The sequence below is a fragment of the Neovison vison genome, chromosome 1, assembly GCF_020171115.1.
Source record: "Neovison vison isolate M4711 chromosome 1, ASM_NN_V1, whole genome shotgun sequence".
NCBI classification, from domain to species: domain Eukaryota; kingdom Metazoa; phylum Chordata; class Mammalia; order Carnivora; family Mustelidae; genus Neogale; species Neogale vison.
This window is the reverse complement of record NC_058091.1, coordinates 70,894,832-70,911,338: the sequence shown is the minus strand read 5'-3', so window position 1 is coordinate 70,911,338 and position 16,507 is coordinate 70,894,832. Positions and strand designations below refer to the sequence as shown.

General features: G+C 42.5%; 1 protein-coding gene across 3 annotated transcripts in view; it reads left to right on the top strand.

Annotated features, from left to right (window-relative positions):
• The first annotated feature begins 6,710 nt into the window (after positions 1-6,710).
• L3MBTL3 (L3MBTL histone methyl-lysine binding protein 3) overlaps positions 6,711-16,507 on the top strand; it is a 111,781-nt gene continuing 101,984 nt past the window's right edge. For 2 of the 3 annotated variants that reach the window (XM_044249087.1, XM_044249070.1), the window contains exons 1-2: positions 8,485-8,788; positions 10,305-10,389. The gene's annotated coding sequence lies outside the window, so the exon portion shown is untranslated. Of the gene's footprint in view, positions 6,805-8,484; positions 8,789-10,304; positions 10,390-16,507 lie in introns of those variants that run through there. The other variant, XM_044249080.1, reaches the window with a different exon arrangement.

Below are 16,507 nucleotides of genomic sequence, written 5' to 3'. Positions count from 1 at the left end.
GGAAGCTCTGCCTAGGGAAGACTTAGGGATGTCTTTCACTAGAGATGGGACAGGAAAAGAGAGAGATTTGGAAGTCAAAGGGGAGAGATGAAGGAGACTGAATGGGGAGAGAAACCCTGGAGTGGAATCTGACCTTCAGATCAGTAAAGAGTTGATTTGGCCATGGAAGATGGCGTCAACTAGAGACAAATGAAGGGATTATCCAGCTCTCCTTGAGACTCCTCTGAGTTGGGAGTTTTTGTTTTGGTTTGGCTGGGTTTGGTATTTTTTTTTAAATTATTGAAGTATTATTAATATATGAGATTATGTTAGTTTCTGATGTCCAACATACTGAGTTGACAGTAATATAATTACAGAATGATAATTGTGGTTACTATCAGTCACCATGCAGAGTTATGACAGTATTATTGACTCTATTCCTGTGGTCAATCAGCTGAAATAACAACCGAAGCCGGTATCTCTTTTTGGCCCAGTACATTTCAGACTTACTTGAAACTCCACAGGGACACCTGATTGGATTTAGGTATTTCCCAAACGTTCTCAGCCCTTTTGTAGACACTTAACTTAGATTACTTTTGACCGCTTTCATCAATGGTATGCTGATTTTTTTCCCACTTCATTCCTCACTGTCTACAAATTCTAAGGGCACACATACAGAAACCGTCGACACATTGACACTAGGAAAAAAGTACTGTCTTGAAGACATTTTCATAGAAGAAAGATTGTGCAATTACTGAGATATTGTGAACTATTTCAATACTGAATTTCAAAATTTTGTTCTTTAAAGATTTCAAACCCATTGAGAAACCTCAGTTTAAAAACCTTTCTATTGATGGTAGTTTCTGAAATAGAACCAAGGGAAAGGCGTAGCTAGTGTAATTTAAAGTGACAGATTGTCTTCTTCTCAAACACTGACATTCCATTCGGCATTCTACATGAACCAAGTAATGTTCCAGATTTTATATATATATATATATATATATATATATATATATACAGTTACACTTACTGTATTTATGTGATGAATTCAATTCCAGATCTAGGTATTAGCGATTGGAACCATGCCTCAGTTACCTCCCTTATGAAAGATAACGTAGGAATGTTATAACAAATATTTAGTTAAAAAACTGCAAAGGGCTTTGAAAATGTAAAAGTGTAATATAAATGCTAAATAAAGATAATATATTCTGAACAGCAGGCTCCTTTGAAATAGGGCCTATGAATTCCATTAGCACTCTCTGTTTACATGCTTTTAGGAACTTTTAGGGGGATGTTGCCTATGAGCATGTCTGTGACATGATACCTATGGCCTAGTAACCAGCCGTAAAAGGGACAAGTAGCAAAGCAGGTGTAATAATTTGTGTACTAATATTTCCTTAAGTCATTCAATAAATATTTTCTCCTAGTTAACTGTGTGCAGGTACAATTCTGAACGTTAGCAGTACAGCAGAAAACAAAAACAAGCAAAAATCCCGACTCTCAGGCTCACGTTTACCGAATACTAACCCTGTGCCAAGATTTAGTCTTGCATAGATCCATTCAATCCTTAGAAAGACACTATGAGCTAGGTGCTAGTCATATGCGCATTTTAGAGATCTAGAGAATGAGGTGAAGTTCCCCTCTACTTGCAAGTCTAATGGGAACAAGTCATCCTCCTTGCCGTTGCTTGGGTTCTTTTGTTTACCCACTCAGTTCAAAATAGGACTCAATTTCCCATAAGGAATGCCGAGTTATTATGGTAATACATGTGAATACAGAAATTCTAGCTATGTGGGTAGCCTTCATGGTGACCATAGAGGGGCCAGGCCTCTCCAAGCCTAGAATGACCTTTGGGAATAGGAGGTCATGCTGAGCCCAGTGAAACTATGGCACTTCTATCTTTATCTGGCTACCTTATCAGTTCTATTTATGCGTAGTTTCTAAGGCTTAATAGTTAATGAGCCTGCAGTCTACCTTATTCTCTCTGTGAATCGTTTAGTTTTTATAATGCCTATGAACTAACTTTATCTTCAGTAGTTCCAGTTCATATGGCCAAGTTTAAGAATATGGCGGGTCCATTTCATCACTGTTATTCATATGGGAAAGAACTCCCTGCTGACTCCTAGGCCACCCCTTGCTACTCAATTTGGTCCTGGGATTAAAAGTTCTTTCCTGGACCAATCAGCTGGGGTCAGGAGGCCAAGTCAAATGGAAGTGCTCGCTTCGGCAGCACATATACCAAGTCAAATGGAAAGAACATTCTAGGACCCCCTCAGACATTCTTAAGAGTCTGAGGGGCTATTGTTACAGACATGTTCTGAAGACTGGCTTGCGCCTTTTAACAATTTTTAGTCATAAACCTTTTGGGTTTAGGCTTTAAATGAGTGAGTATATTATAAAAAACTATAAATTATCTTTTTCCTTTAAATTTAGAAGGCACTTTACAGTCCCAGATTATTCTACTCTTTTGGATATGCCTGTCATATTTCTATCTACTTTTGTATCTAAACAAAATGATAATAAATATTCACATCTATCCAGAAGCTCTTTCTATATTAATTTCCTTAGGATGTTGAGAATGTGATACACATTATAATGCTTTCCCTACCTGATGAGTAATATACCCTTTTTCTTTCACCCTTAGCATTTCAATTACATTTTACCATCACAAGCTGTGTTAAGAATGTATGCAGATGTGTCACAATAAAGATAACCAGGATTCAAATGAGAGTACTTAATAAACATTTCAGCGTTATCTAGAACACTAACAAGAAAATCAAACTCAGCTCTTACAAATATCAATAATAAGAATCTCGGCCAAATCAATGTTAACGTCATTTTTATACTTGGAAAAACATGGAGCACACAATTATGTAGGCTAAAAAAATCAATAACTTGACTCATACTTAAAAGTAAGATAATACATTAAAAGGATGATTTCAAGTATTGTTCATTTAGAATATTCCTATGGAAAGATTCAATTTTACTTCAAGACTTGTGACCAGCAGCACACGTTACAACTGGGGGACTGGTGTTAGAGAAGCAGTTTGTGGCTATGAAACAGATCAAAACTAACTAGCGATTAGGGAATGGAACCCATGACCTTGATCTCATTAGTACCAGGCTTAAACCAACTGAATGAGCTATAAACTGATAACATTCTGATACCTAGCAGATGGATGGATTTTCACTCCTTAAAATTCCTTTCTTGGTTCCATATTATTTGTACCAAAATATGACAGCACTCCTGTTTGGTGGGAAAAATGGGGAAGGACGTGGCTTTCAAAGAGGCCTCAGAAATCAATTACTCTGTTTTCTTTGTCTAACAAGTGAGAGAATTGAAGCCCTGAAATGTGAGTTGACCCACCTAATGGTTCCCAGCGGGTGGTGGCAGAACCGGATTTGAACGCAAATCTCTTGGACTTCACTCCAATTTCAATTTGTGAAGGACTGGCCCTTGGAGGAGGTCCTCCTTGAACTGTTGCAGGCCAGGAAGAGTGAGTCCTATCAATGCAGGACAGGCTGAGTGTAGGAAAAGAGATGTTAGGTTTTTAAACTGAAGTTCACGCAGAGTAGAGGTAAGAGAAAGGAGCACAGTGAGAGAGGTTTTATTTTGTTTTATTTTTTTACCATTTATTTTCTTTAAAAAATTTTTTTATTTAAATTCAATTTCGTTAACATATAATGTATTATTAGTTTCAGGGGTAGAATTCAGTGATTCATCAGTTGCATACAACACCCAGTGCTCATCACAAGTGCCCTCCTTAATACCCATCATTCAATCCCCCCATTCCCTATCCATCTCCCCTCCAGAAACCCTCAGTTTGTTTCCTCAAGTTAAGAGTCCAGTGAGAGAGCTTTTCAATATTCTTCACTGGGGAGGCCTCAGAAAGTCTCTGAAGAATGAAAGCAGTGATTTGTTTAAAATATTTTCCATGTAAAATAACTTTGGCTTCAGAATATTTAGGAATGGAGTAAACCAAAGTCATTGGGTGGGGGGAATCAGTTTGGGTTTAAATAAATCAATACAAAGAATAATAAAGGAATGAGCTAATACTTTGGTTTGAGGAATCAAGGAAATTGATCTCAACTGAAGGACAGATTTGATACATAGGTGTCAGAGGGTAGAGCAGGGTGGAGTGGGAACCCAGGAATGGTAAGGAGTGATGATATTAAGTGAAGCCGGAAAGAAGGGATTCATGATGAATTATTAAGCAGTGACTAGATGGGGGAGGGGTGAAGGAACAGCAAAGAAGCTTCTACTTACTAGTCTATTACCATTTAGGGACTGGATGGAGAGAGGTCCTGTAAATAGTAGCAGTTTACCTGAAGAACACCACAGTGTTATCTAGATCCTAATGCTGCGCTCTACGTCTGTCTCCGGTGGTGGCACTAAAGGATTCTTTGTAGAAAAATTCAGAGGCAGTCTTATTTTTACATGTGAGTACCTTCAAAATATCTCCTACAGTGAACCACGTCTTGGGAACAGCCGAAATGAAATCTTTGAGGTTTTACAGACAGTCTCGGGAGGAGAAAGGCAAGGTATTCCAGAGAGCCTCAACTCATCTTCATTTTTGTTAGTGGACCTCAATTAAATGCACAAGTCCCAGGCAAGCCTTGCTCTCCAAATCCTTAGACTTCCTCTGATTGGATCATTTTTCCCAGAGGAAAAGTGGAACAACGCACCAGGGATGGCTGTCCTTCAAGAATCAGCTTAGCTATGACGTTTTCTGGAAAACCTGTCCTCATTGACATAGGCACTTCTCAACTCTCTTTGCTCTGCATACCCTACAATGGCACACATACTGTAAGGCAACGCCCAGTTCCCTGGACTGAATTCCTTGTGGCCAGTTTTTTGACTGCTCTTCTTCCCTAGCACCTTGCAGAGTGCTCAACATAGGCCATTAATATAAGTTTACAGACTTTTGAACCAACATCTCTGAAAATATACGTGAAACAGAAATATCATGCCGAAGTTATCTAGAGAGAAACAATCTATTTATTTTAGAAATAAAAATCTAAAGTTTAGGGTTTTTTTTTGCGGGGAGGTGGTAAGGCCTTAGTTTTGCATTATAGTTCATGGTCTTTTTTTTTGGCTCCTCCGATAGTCTGCCTTTGGCCATTTCACTGCTTATTATTCAAGGGCTAAGGGGAAAAGGAGAGGAGCTGAAATTCAGATCAATTAATTAGGCTGTTTGGGAACAGCTCTGAAAAGGGTTGGATGTAGTGGGTGAAATCAATAGTTAACTGGTGGTCTCAGATTATCAATAGCTCTCACTAACCCAGCCTGCGCCACTTCGCACCCCTAAACTGATGGCTGCCCAACATATGAGCATATTTTATAAGCTCATTTCAGCTTCACGGGTTTGTTCCTTTGTTCTTGAGTACATGGCAAGCCTTATGTCCTGATTTTTGGTTTGGAGAATTTGGTCACTATACCAACAGAAGAAATTGTGGGGTGGTCAGCTTCTCTAGGGTAATTTCATGGTCCTAAAGGAAGAAATTAACAGTTTATTTTCTGAAACTGGTTCAAGGAACATTCCTTAAGTAAAAAAAAAAAAAAATCAATCAAGAAATAATATTACTTACATTTTGAAGAAGGATTTTTAATACAGTATTTCCATCTGTGATATATTTAAACTCTAGGCCTCAGGCAGCAATTCTGGAAAAAGGCCTCCTTTACCCTTTACGAGATGCAAAATAAATAGTCCACTCCGAGGGCCGGAGCCTTTTTCTCTTCCTTTCCCACCCTTGCAAAATGTTAAGACTTGCTTCTTGCCATTCTGGAAATCACACGTGCTACTCCGATTTTTTTCCCCCTCGAATTGCCTACTGTTATTAACATTACAATGCTTATCACAACTTCAATTACACACATTATTTTGTAATACCTGCATCTGGTAGAAAAGGAGAACGGAGAGCTGCCCAAAAGGAGGCCTGCAGTCACTAAGTGGAAGGCTGTCAATCCTGAAATACAATACTCTCTTGATCTAGTTTTGACGCCTTAACAAAGACAGGTTTTGCTCTTCAGGAAGGCTCAGCGCTCTTGACTGGTTGCACGAAGAGGGTAGCCCTCGCTCTGCCTTTTGCCCGGGTCTGGAAACACGGATTTCTAAGTTGATGAGCGAATCCAAACATATTTCACAACAGAGGCCTAACATGTAGAAGCTGTCCATAAAGACCAACATTTGAGGAACTGAAAGAACACGCAAGTTTTACACGCACAGTTTACCCGTGCCTTCTTCCAGTCCTCAAACAGGGGGAGGTTCTACCGCTTGGAAGCTTACAACTTTATTTCTTATTTTTCATGACCTGTGGCATGTATTGAGCCTTTCGGTAATGTTTGCATAAGACCAAGGCCCACTCTTTAATGGCTGAATGAATACATTTACAGTACATGCTGGATTAGCTGCTCTGAGAATTGCCTTAAAAAAAAAAAAAAAAGTAAAGTGAAAAACAGACAAAGAAATCTATAACCTGAGCAGTCTTTCATATTTGTTTTGACTGTTTTTGAACCAGCTCTGAGGCGGTGACAAGGATACTGAAAAGATGCACCTGAAACAGTATCTGCGGGCAGCTGCATTTGCCAAGCGGCTTTATTGCTGCTTTCCAGCGGCGAAGGCGCAGCAGCAGTAACAGGGAAGCCAGAGCGAGCCTCCCCGGCAGCGGCGGCGGCGGCGGCGGCGGCGGCGGCACCAGCACCAGCGCAGTTTCCCCTCTCCCCAGCCCTGACTCTACGCGCACATGCGCACTGCGCCCGCAGCCCTGGACCATTTGTCAGGACTACTCGTGAGACGGAGAAAAAAAAAAAGAGAAAATTTGGGGGTAAGAAGCGGTTGATCGGATCTAATCTCTAATTAATCAGAAGATTGGTCCGTGCAAAAGCCATTCATTTATTTTTCTGGGTGAGGATGAAAGTTAAGAGACCTATGGAGAGAAGGAAGCGCACCCTCGTCTTGTGAAACAGATCAGGGGAGGGGAAAGGACAGAAGGGGTTTCTCCCCCACTTCTCTGCGCCTCTGGGAAAGAGGAGAAAACTTAATCCCGGGGAAAAAAGTGGGCAAGTGACTCGGAAACGGCTGGAGGGGGAGTCTCTGGGCATCTCACTCTCAAGTAGTGAGTGCGAGTGTGAAAGAGGAACAAAAGAGAGAGAAAAGAGAAAGGAAAAAATGGGGGGAGGAGAGACTTGTATTTTTTTCTTTGCGCGCACACGGGGAAGGGTGTGGGGGGCCGTGCTGAAGGGAGCCGGGGCGAGGCGGCCGCGTCGGGCTCTCGCCGGCGCGCAGGCGGCGGGATGCGTGTGGGCCCCCTCCCCCGCGCCCCCCGAGCTTGTCACTTTGGTCGCTTTCATGACACCGGGCGCGGGGTGGGGGAGCGCGGCGGCGCCGGGCTCCGCCGGGGTGCGTGCCCGAGTGGGCGCCGCGGAGCTGCAGCCCGGGCGGCGAGCGCGGCCGCCGAGGCGGGGGGCGCCGGCGGGGGGCGCGGGGGCGGCCGGGGCGGCGGATCCGTGCGGCGGGAGGCGCGAGCCCCGCGCGCCGCCCCTGCGGCCCCCTCCGCCCGTGTGGCCTTTGTGCCGGGCGCGCACCGGAGAGCGAGCGAGTGAGCGAGCGAGCGCGAGAAGTACAAGTACGGGAGACCGAGGCAGTGGGAAAAGAGGCCGGGCCACTTTCTCCCCGCTCGGGCTGCGGAGAATGGACTGGTTGAATGTGCAGGCGCGTCTCCCCGGCGTGTGCTGTGTGTGTGCGCGGCGGAAAGGCCTCCCCGACTCCCACCGCGCACACGCACACTCACACGCACGCACACACTCGCGGACCCGCGGCGGGGCTCGGCGGCCGAGAGTTTGCGTTTGCTTCCTCGCCGCCTCCCCCTTCCCAACCGACTGTGTGAGAATTTCATATAGATCAGCTCCAATTTCCGCCATTTTGGGAAAGTTGCACAAAAATAAACCCTCCGGTTTATTTCTGCCCGAGGCAGGAAAGTGCTTCGGGAAGCAAGGCGGCGCGGGCCCGCCGCGGCCGTCCGCGCGGGGGAGGGCGCGGGCCGCGGGCCGGGCCGGGAGCCCGCGCCGTCGCGGCGTTCGCCCCGCTCGGTGCCGAGCCGCGCCGGCCAGGGTGCGGGCGCGGGCGTGTGTCGGGAGGCGGCGGCGGCGGTAGCGGCGGGCAGCGGCGGCGGCCGCGCCGGGGCGGCGGGCGGGCGGGGGGAGGCACGGGGCTGCTTTTCCTGCAACTTGTTTACGCCGCCCTTATATTGGGGAGGCAGAGTGGGGTCCGGGTCGGGCCGCCGCCCGCTTCGCGCCGCGTGCGTGTGCCATTCCGGAATAATGGGTTTTGCACACTCGCGTCTTGGGCCCGGCGGGCCGTCCTCGCGCCGCGGCGGCCGGGCGGGGGGGAAGTAGAGGCCGGCGGGGGTGGGGATCGGGAAGCGCAGGAGCCGAGCCATCCGCCGCGCGCCCCGCGAGCGGGTGGGGGGGACAGGGAGGAAAACTTGTGAGCCCTGGAGGGGTGGGGGGGCACGGTGGCACGGGCGGGGGGAGGACGCAACTTTTGTGCTGGTGGTAAAACTTTAATTACCTTTAAAGAAAAAGGCCTTTTGATTACCTCCCCCCCCACCCCTTTCTGGTCAAAGCATGGCCCACAGTGCGACCGTGAGAGAAAGTTTAAAAGCAGGCGGTTTCTTCCCCGCCTTCTCCGCGGAGGGGTGAGGGTATCTGTTTGTCCGTCTGCGCACGGAGAGAGGTGGGGGTAACGAGCCGCCCTCCGGGGTCGCGGAGACCGCAGCCTTTACCCCACCCTTCCACGGGGAGACGAAGGTAAACGTCGCTTCAGTTTCCCTCCTCCCCGCCTCCCCCCCACCCCGCTTCCTTTTCCTCCCCCTCCCCGCCGATTTTTTGAGGGGACCCAAAAAACGGAGTCTCTTTCCTTATGCAACTTCCTCGGGCGCCGTGAGCACGGCCCTTCCCCCTCCCTGCATCCCTTGGCCCGCTCCTTTCCCACCTCGGGTCCACCGCCAGAAAAATGCATTAGAAATCATTCAAAGTCTACAGAAACAAAAATAGATTTTTTAATTGTTCTAAGTTTAAGTTAAGGGAAACTGAGATGAGAAATAAGATTTTGGGTGGGGGGGGCGGGCGAGGGCTGGGCGAGTGCGTCGAATTTTAATTTTGATTTTCCTAGAGCGTTGTTTGTGATATCTTTATTGGTTTGTGGAGCCCGAGAGTCTCTGTACTGGCTAGTTCGGTCGCGTGGATTTTTGCGCAAGTTTTTAGAAAAACACTGACTCGAGTAGAGCATTTCTCCGGAAAGTTTCAAGTGCAGCAAAATAGCGAACATGCAAAACTGGCCAAGGGGAGACCTCTAGTGGTTAAACGCATCTTTAAGTTCGGAAGGCCGAGAGCAAAGTTTGGCCTTTGCTTGTAGCTACGTAGTCTGTTCAGACGTGGAAGTAATTAGAAGACCTGAGCGAGCAGCCAGATGTTGTGTGAATGGATGCCGATCACAAATAGAAGGTTTAGGAAATTGGAGAGCAGATAAGTTCTGACGATCCAGCGCCTGTAGCATCGATCCCTCTGCGTTTATATGGGAAAAACGCTTTGCTTTTATCCGGGGATCTGAGATGGGTCCGTAACTGGGTTAGAAACATTTTGTCTTTATTTATCATCGTCTTTGTTTTTAATCAATCAAGAGTCACAGCAGGTCATTTCATTTGGAATGTTAATAAAAATGCCAAGTGTTTAAAACTTTGAGAAAAATGAAGGAGACGTGTGATTGAAATTTGTCTTTTATATAAACTGACCATTTTATTCTCTGGTAAATACAATTAAAGACTGGTACTTAGTTTCTTAACCGTGCAGTTATATATAGTCATAAAGTAAGTGGTCCTTTTTAGTTCTAAGAGTGTAATTTTGTTTCACTGGTTAAAACATTATTTTCAGAATACATTGTGTTTAAGTTGTGATTTAAACATTTACATACATGGGGAAAAATTGCTTACATAATATCTGTTCATTTGCCAGTGTTTGTTCTGAGGAGTAACTTTAATTTTAAAAATAAAAGCGCTGAGAAAAATTAAAGTCGAGTCAAATGATCCCTGTTACTTTCATGTATTGTTCATATAAAGGGAGATCTTTAATTTAGGAATTTAGGATAAGGGAGTAAGAATGGTAAGACCCATTTCATCTCATCCAGAACTAGTTTATTTTTAATATTATGAGTGGTATTGTGTGAAATTATGCAATAAGTCAGTGATTCAAAATTTTAACATATTAATTGTGGACTTGAAAGCTTTTTTAATGACAATGCATTGATTTTATTTTTCCACTCTTTCAGTTAGTGCTGGACCTTTAGGAGAAGTGTTGGGGGGTGGACAGCAATCCTAAAGACCACTGGAGAGTTATTTCTTCACCACCACTAGGTAAGATTTGCTTGTTGAAACAAATTGTGTGGTATATTTGCAAACGTTAAAAGCTGTGCTTGGGAATCAGGAAGGAGAATGTGGGGCAGTGTTGGCAGAAAAGCATCATTTTGTGGTGGCTGCTTTGAATGCATGAAAGTCTTGATGTGAAGTGTGATTGAGGCTCAAGTAAAACAGTAGGAAAAGTTCTGAGATTGTCCTGGATAATTTATGTACTGCCTCCTTTACTAGATTCCTAATTTGCATTTCATTTGTACCTGTTTTCTGCTGAAAGTAAATAATTTTATTCCTTGGAATTGAAAAAATGGGAAAACTAGAACAAAGCACTTGTAAGTTAATGTAACTGTTGTAACCCAGTGATATGGAAGATTCTGGAACTTGTTAAAATTTTGTAGGTGAAATTTATAACAAGAGCTCTGGGGTATTTAAGTGATTTAACTTTTGTGGCTTAAATCCAGTGTGGCCCCACTTGTGCCAAATATCATGTCAAAGGGCTGTAGTGACTTTTCCTGTGTATTAACATAGACTTGTCAACTTTTGAACTATCTCCACAGAATATATGGCTGTTGTCTAATAAGATCCCTATGGTAATTTTGGAGGGTTCTTGCTGGTTTATCTCCAGTAATTCAGGGCCTATTTTCAGGACAAAGGTTGTTCTCCGGCAAAGAGGGCAGCCTGCTGTAGGTAAACCATCAAAGTATATTTGTGCTACTCTAGGGCTTTCTTGTTATACCTATAATCCCCTTCTCTCTTTAATTTTTTTCCTCTCCTTTTTTGCCTCTTTTTATTTGATCTGTCTTAAGTGTTAAAGGAGTTGCTAATTCTTGTTAAGCAAAAACAAATAAAACAAAATCAATTAGACCTACCTTTTATGAGTAAGACTAATAATCCTCATTGGGGTATCTTAGAATGAGGATAGGTATGACCTAGATGTCAACACTGAATAATTACTGGTGTAAAAGTGATTGTTAACAGGAGTTCGTTGTCATTTTCTGCTTGTGGATGGTTTCGAGTGGAGTAATTAGTGAAATAAATAGATGAGGTCCATGTTGGTGATGCAACAGAGACGGTGGGCTGAGAATAACTCCTAGAAGATCATGCAGATGGAAGTAGAGTATAAGCAGAGTAGAAGATGTTTCCTAGGGTGTTGAGTTTCGTGTTTGGACATGCCGGGTGGAAGACAGTGACTCTTTTTTTCACTGTGGATAGTGTGGCTGTGGATAGAGTGCTAGAGTGGGAATCAGAAGACAGTTTGGCCTCTAAATGTATCACATTTTATCAGTCACTTTACCTCTTTCAGCCTAGATTTCTCCATCTGGACAATGGGGGCAACAGTGCTTGCCTCACTTCCTTTGTTAAAAGGATAAAATTAAGTAAGGTTTTGAGAAATATAAAGACATATTCAAATGTTTGGTAGTCATATTACCATTTTACCTTAGTCAGGTTTTGTGAAGGGCAGGGAGTAGGTTGTAAAGGGCAGAACAGAGTGATTTAAATCCTGGCTGAAATGATGACATTGGTTTCTGGTATATATATTATGTGGCCTTGTCACAGTACTTCCGGGGGATATTTCTTTTCTTTAGGAAAAAAATAGTTTATCTTTAATAGTGTTGGCTCATTGCAGGAAGGGACCATGTTTTAACATGATGCTAAATATAAACTGAAATGTATTTATCCCAATCTGGTCATTTAAAAGGTAGGAGTAAGTGAAATAAGTCAAATTAAAAATGATGCCTAATTGTGGAAATGGGAGGGTAGTGAAAGTAGAAGGGTTGGTGTGAGGGGAATTCATGTGCTGTAATTAATATTTTAGTTGTGTGAGTCTGCTGGGAAATGAGCATGAGAAAATAGCTAACTGGGGTGGTAAGATTTATACTCTAGGGGTCAGAAAATGGGTCCTGCAGATGCTTGTGGATTTAGGGAAAAGTCCATGCAGGACTTCCCCTACACCCCACTTAATGCTTTTTAGACCCCTTTGCTACTTTATTCTAATTATAACCAACTGCCTATTATCTAAATAGAAAAAAACAATCGCAAGGATTGACTGTCATCATTCTCAATTTGCTGATACTGAACTTGACAAATCCTGACAAGTTTTAGTTCATCTCTCTTCTTTTGTAGATTATCCAATCACTGTTTCAAGAATTCAAAAACCCAATAGTAGGGGAAGAAGAAATATGTGTCCTGTTGAATTCATTGGTTGGTTCTTGAATAGTTTCTCCTGGTTTGTTTGGTAGTTTATTTCTAAGAACACATATTTCAATTAAGGCTTTTTGTTGCAGATGCAGTTAAGATGGGAAATTTATAAGAGAAGTTACTTTATGTAATATGGAAAAAGGGTACCTTTGGGGTTTGGAGGATGAGTAACTTGAATGATCCCTCTTATAATGTTTCTACTAGTTAACTAGTTGTTTTTTTTTTTATATAAAGATTTTATTTATTTATCTGACAGACAGAGATCACAAGTAGGCAGAGAGACTGGCAGAGAGAGGAGGAAGCAGGCTCCCCACTGAGTAGAGAGCCCGATGTGGGGCTCGATACCAGGACCCTGATATCATGACCTGAGCCGAAGGCAGAGGCTTTAACCCACTAAGCCACCCAGGTACCCCTAGTTAACTAGTTTTTGTGGAGCTCTTATAGTGCTGAACACCAAAAGACTAGGTCTTTGCCCCTGAGTTCCCTGGACCATAACCCCAGGAGTGGACACAACTCTGAGCTGTTAAGAAGAATATAGCAGCTCCGCTTGGTCAAGGGACCCTGCGCTCTTGGGAGCCAGTGAGTCAGGAAACAGATTCCTGGGTTCACTGAAGAGGACAGTGCTGTATAATTGTATATACAATATTCTATCCCTTTCTTAATGCTTCGTCTTCAGAAGTTAATATGAAGCTCTTTATCCAGGATCATGAAATTTCTGAATTGTATATCCAGTTACGGTAATGGGTTTGGGCAGTTCTTTTCTGCGTTGACTAGTGTGTTCACAAAGATAACTTTCTGGTGGAGATTGCTCTACTTGCTCCCACTGAGGGATTCATTCCTCACAAGAATTTGGGGGACACTGTGTTTAAAGAGAACATTTATACCTTCGTATGTGTGTATATTTGCATATGACATCTTGAAATTCAGGGTATCTGTAGAAGATAGATTTTGTAAAGGATCTCATTATCCAACGGTAATGTTCTCAGGTTGTCCCTTCAGTAAGTTAAATTATTTTACTGATACGTGAGGACATGAGTAAATAGTGGCATATTTGTACTAAATTTGTACTGATTGTAGCAGCAGCTATACAGCAAGTAGATGAAACAAAACACCAGGAAAAAGGTACCCTTACAATGTAAGCGAGTTTGATTTATGAAGTCAAAATGTGAAAGACATATAAGAAATTTCCCCATTGAGGAGACAGGGTGGTTTGGGGGAAAGAACAAGGGCTTTTGAGAGGAACTCGAATGAAGCTGGGTGATCTTGGGTGAGAGCTTCCTTAAAAGTGGACCTGGAATTGGTTACTTGGAAAGTGATGGAGGAATTACATGTGTATTATACATAATAGTTAAAGTGCTTCCTTTATTATTCTTCTTCCTGTAATCCAGGGTTTGTGTCAATCAGCAAATATTTATTGAGCACCTAGGTTTTGGAAGTCTCATTTGAAGAGTGCTTCACAATCCTCACTTAAAACAGCGTCAAATGAATGAATGGGTTAGGGCATTACAAGGAAAGCAGCAGACCTTGGCCTCCATGTGTTCGTAATTCTATTTGAGGAAATAACCCGCACCTCGTACAGTACAGTGGTGACTAACAAAACAAAGCCACCATTCAGTGCTCCTGCTTCAGAAGGGTAGAGATGAGCACAGTGAGTACTCTGGTGGAACCACTGGTTGTGGCCTTGAACCTATTACTATGGTAAGGACCTGGGAGGTGGGGCGCCCTCTGTAAAACACTGCCAAATGTTGCTCTATTAAGTGTGATTGTATATTGAGTGCCTTTTGAATGTCAGGCATTGAGCTAGGCGCTTTATATTCTTTGATTCATTCATTCATTTATTTATATATCCAACAAATGCTAAGTGCCTTCTGTCTTCCCAGGTGCTAGTGTCTGCACTATTATCTCTAACACTTTCCCTAACCTTGAGGAGTTGGTATTATTTTACTTTTAGAGCAAACTGATGCTCAGAGATACTTAGTAATAGTCTAAGTTCATATCATACAGTTTGAAAGGGCTGGGACCAGGGAAACTGATACTGGCTTATGATTATCTTGTTAGGTCTTTAGTTTCTAATTTTTGAAAAAGTAATTCTTAGGGACGCCTGGGTGGCTCAGTTGGTTAAGCAGCTGCCTTCAGCTCAGGTCATGATCCCTGCGTCCTGGGATTGAGTCCCACATCAGGCTCCTTGCTCAGCAGGGAGCCTGCTTCTCTGTCTGCCTCTGCCTGCCGTTCTGTCTGCCTGTGCTCGCTCTTTCTCTCTCTCTCTGACAAATAAATAAATAAAATCATTTTTTAAAAAAAAGTAATTCTTAGAATATTTTTAAGAAAACACATTTCCAGATTAATGTGCTCACTTTTATAGATTGGTTTACTAAGATAAGCAATAGCAAACAGGTATCAGAAAAAAGAATGGGAAGAAAACTTTATCTCTTCCCTTTCCCTTTTTTTTTTTCTTTTTTAAAGCAAGAATTGGGAAAAGACCAATTACTGAATTATACTGAAAGAAACACCTTGGTCTGGCTCATGGCCTTGAAATGATTATAAACTGTTAAGAAAACATAACTCAGATTAGGTAATTCTCATACCTAATATGAGAATATGTGAAAAAGGTTTCACTTGTTCTTTGTAGGAAGAGACTAGATGAGGCAGTAGGGTTAGTTCCCCCAAAATGTGGATCATTCAGTCGGTAGAAAGGATGGGACCTAAATGTGTTAAAGTGAACACAAAAGATATGGAGTTTTCTCAAGAAGCAGGATTATTAAAGGGAAGAAGAAAAATAAATGGAGGTATAGAGATATTGGTGGGGAGAAGTAGGGGGGCAGGGCTGAGTATAGAATGCTGGAATCAAAATTAAAAAAAAAAGAAAACAGGAAATATGACTAATAATACATTCAACAACAGTGCTATGGTAACTGTTATACTCTTTAACCAGAAGAGTATGCTCATGCTTGCCAGATGAAGGGAAGAGTCTCTATTTATTCATTGTTTCTGTTCTGCAGTGGGAGTCAGGTAGTATCTCTCGTATATGAGTTATGGTCCATCAGATGGAGCTTCAGTCTGATGTAGAAGGACACCCCTGCGCACATTGATCATAGGGTAATAGACGGTTTCTCCTTTAAGGGAGCTCTGTCTCTATAAACTTCTTTGAGCATGTGCTACAGGCAGGCTGTTTTAAGATTGGACGGTAGCTTTATGTTACGTGTAATTTTGTAACATTAAACTCCTTCAGTAGTAGAACATTTTGAGTAGGATTGCTCAGGCCCCAAAAGTCATTTGATTATTTTCCCTTCATCTGTTACACTGACTGAACCCTGAACCATGAATTGAAATTCCTAAGAGATCAGTGTGGTCAGGTTGTTAAGCGGTCGAAATAATTCACCCTTTTGCTTTGTGTTCTTATTTGGTGGATTTGAGGCCTAGCTGTTCAATCTGTTGATAAGGAGTTTAGCTACAAATGGTTATCAAGATAAACCTATAGACTTGACTCGTGTGAAATAAAATCTGGTCACATCTACTTTATTAGATACAAAAGAGAAATCAAGTGTAAATCTCTTAATTTTAGCTCTGTGTTCTATAAAAATATGAAGCGAGTAAGAAAAAAGATCCCACTTTTAGCATTTAAAAATTATGAAATGAAATAAGAGAAAAGAACAAGATACTACTTTTAGTTTTTCTTTTTTGAGTTTCTGCATATTTTGCATAAGCATGGACATATCTGTGTCAGACAGGTTCTTGTTCTTTTTATGCCCTTTGAGTCCCCTTAATGGGTGTAAAATTTCTATTATGACTCTATTAGTGTAGTGATGTTGATGATATGATAGCACTTGTCAGGATATTTTTGCCTCAAATCGAGATATGTTGCCCTCCACACTAAAAGTGAACTTCCAATAAAAGCATTTGATGAGAGTATATTAAATATGCC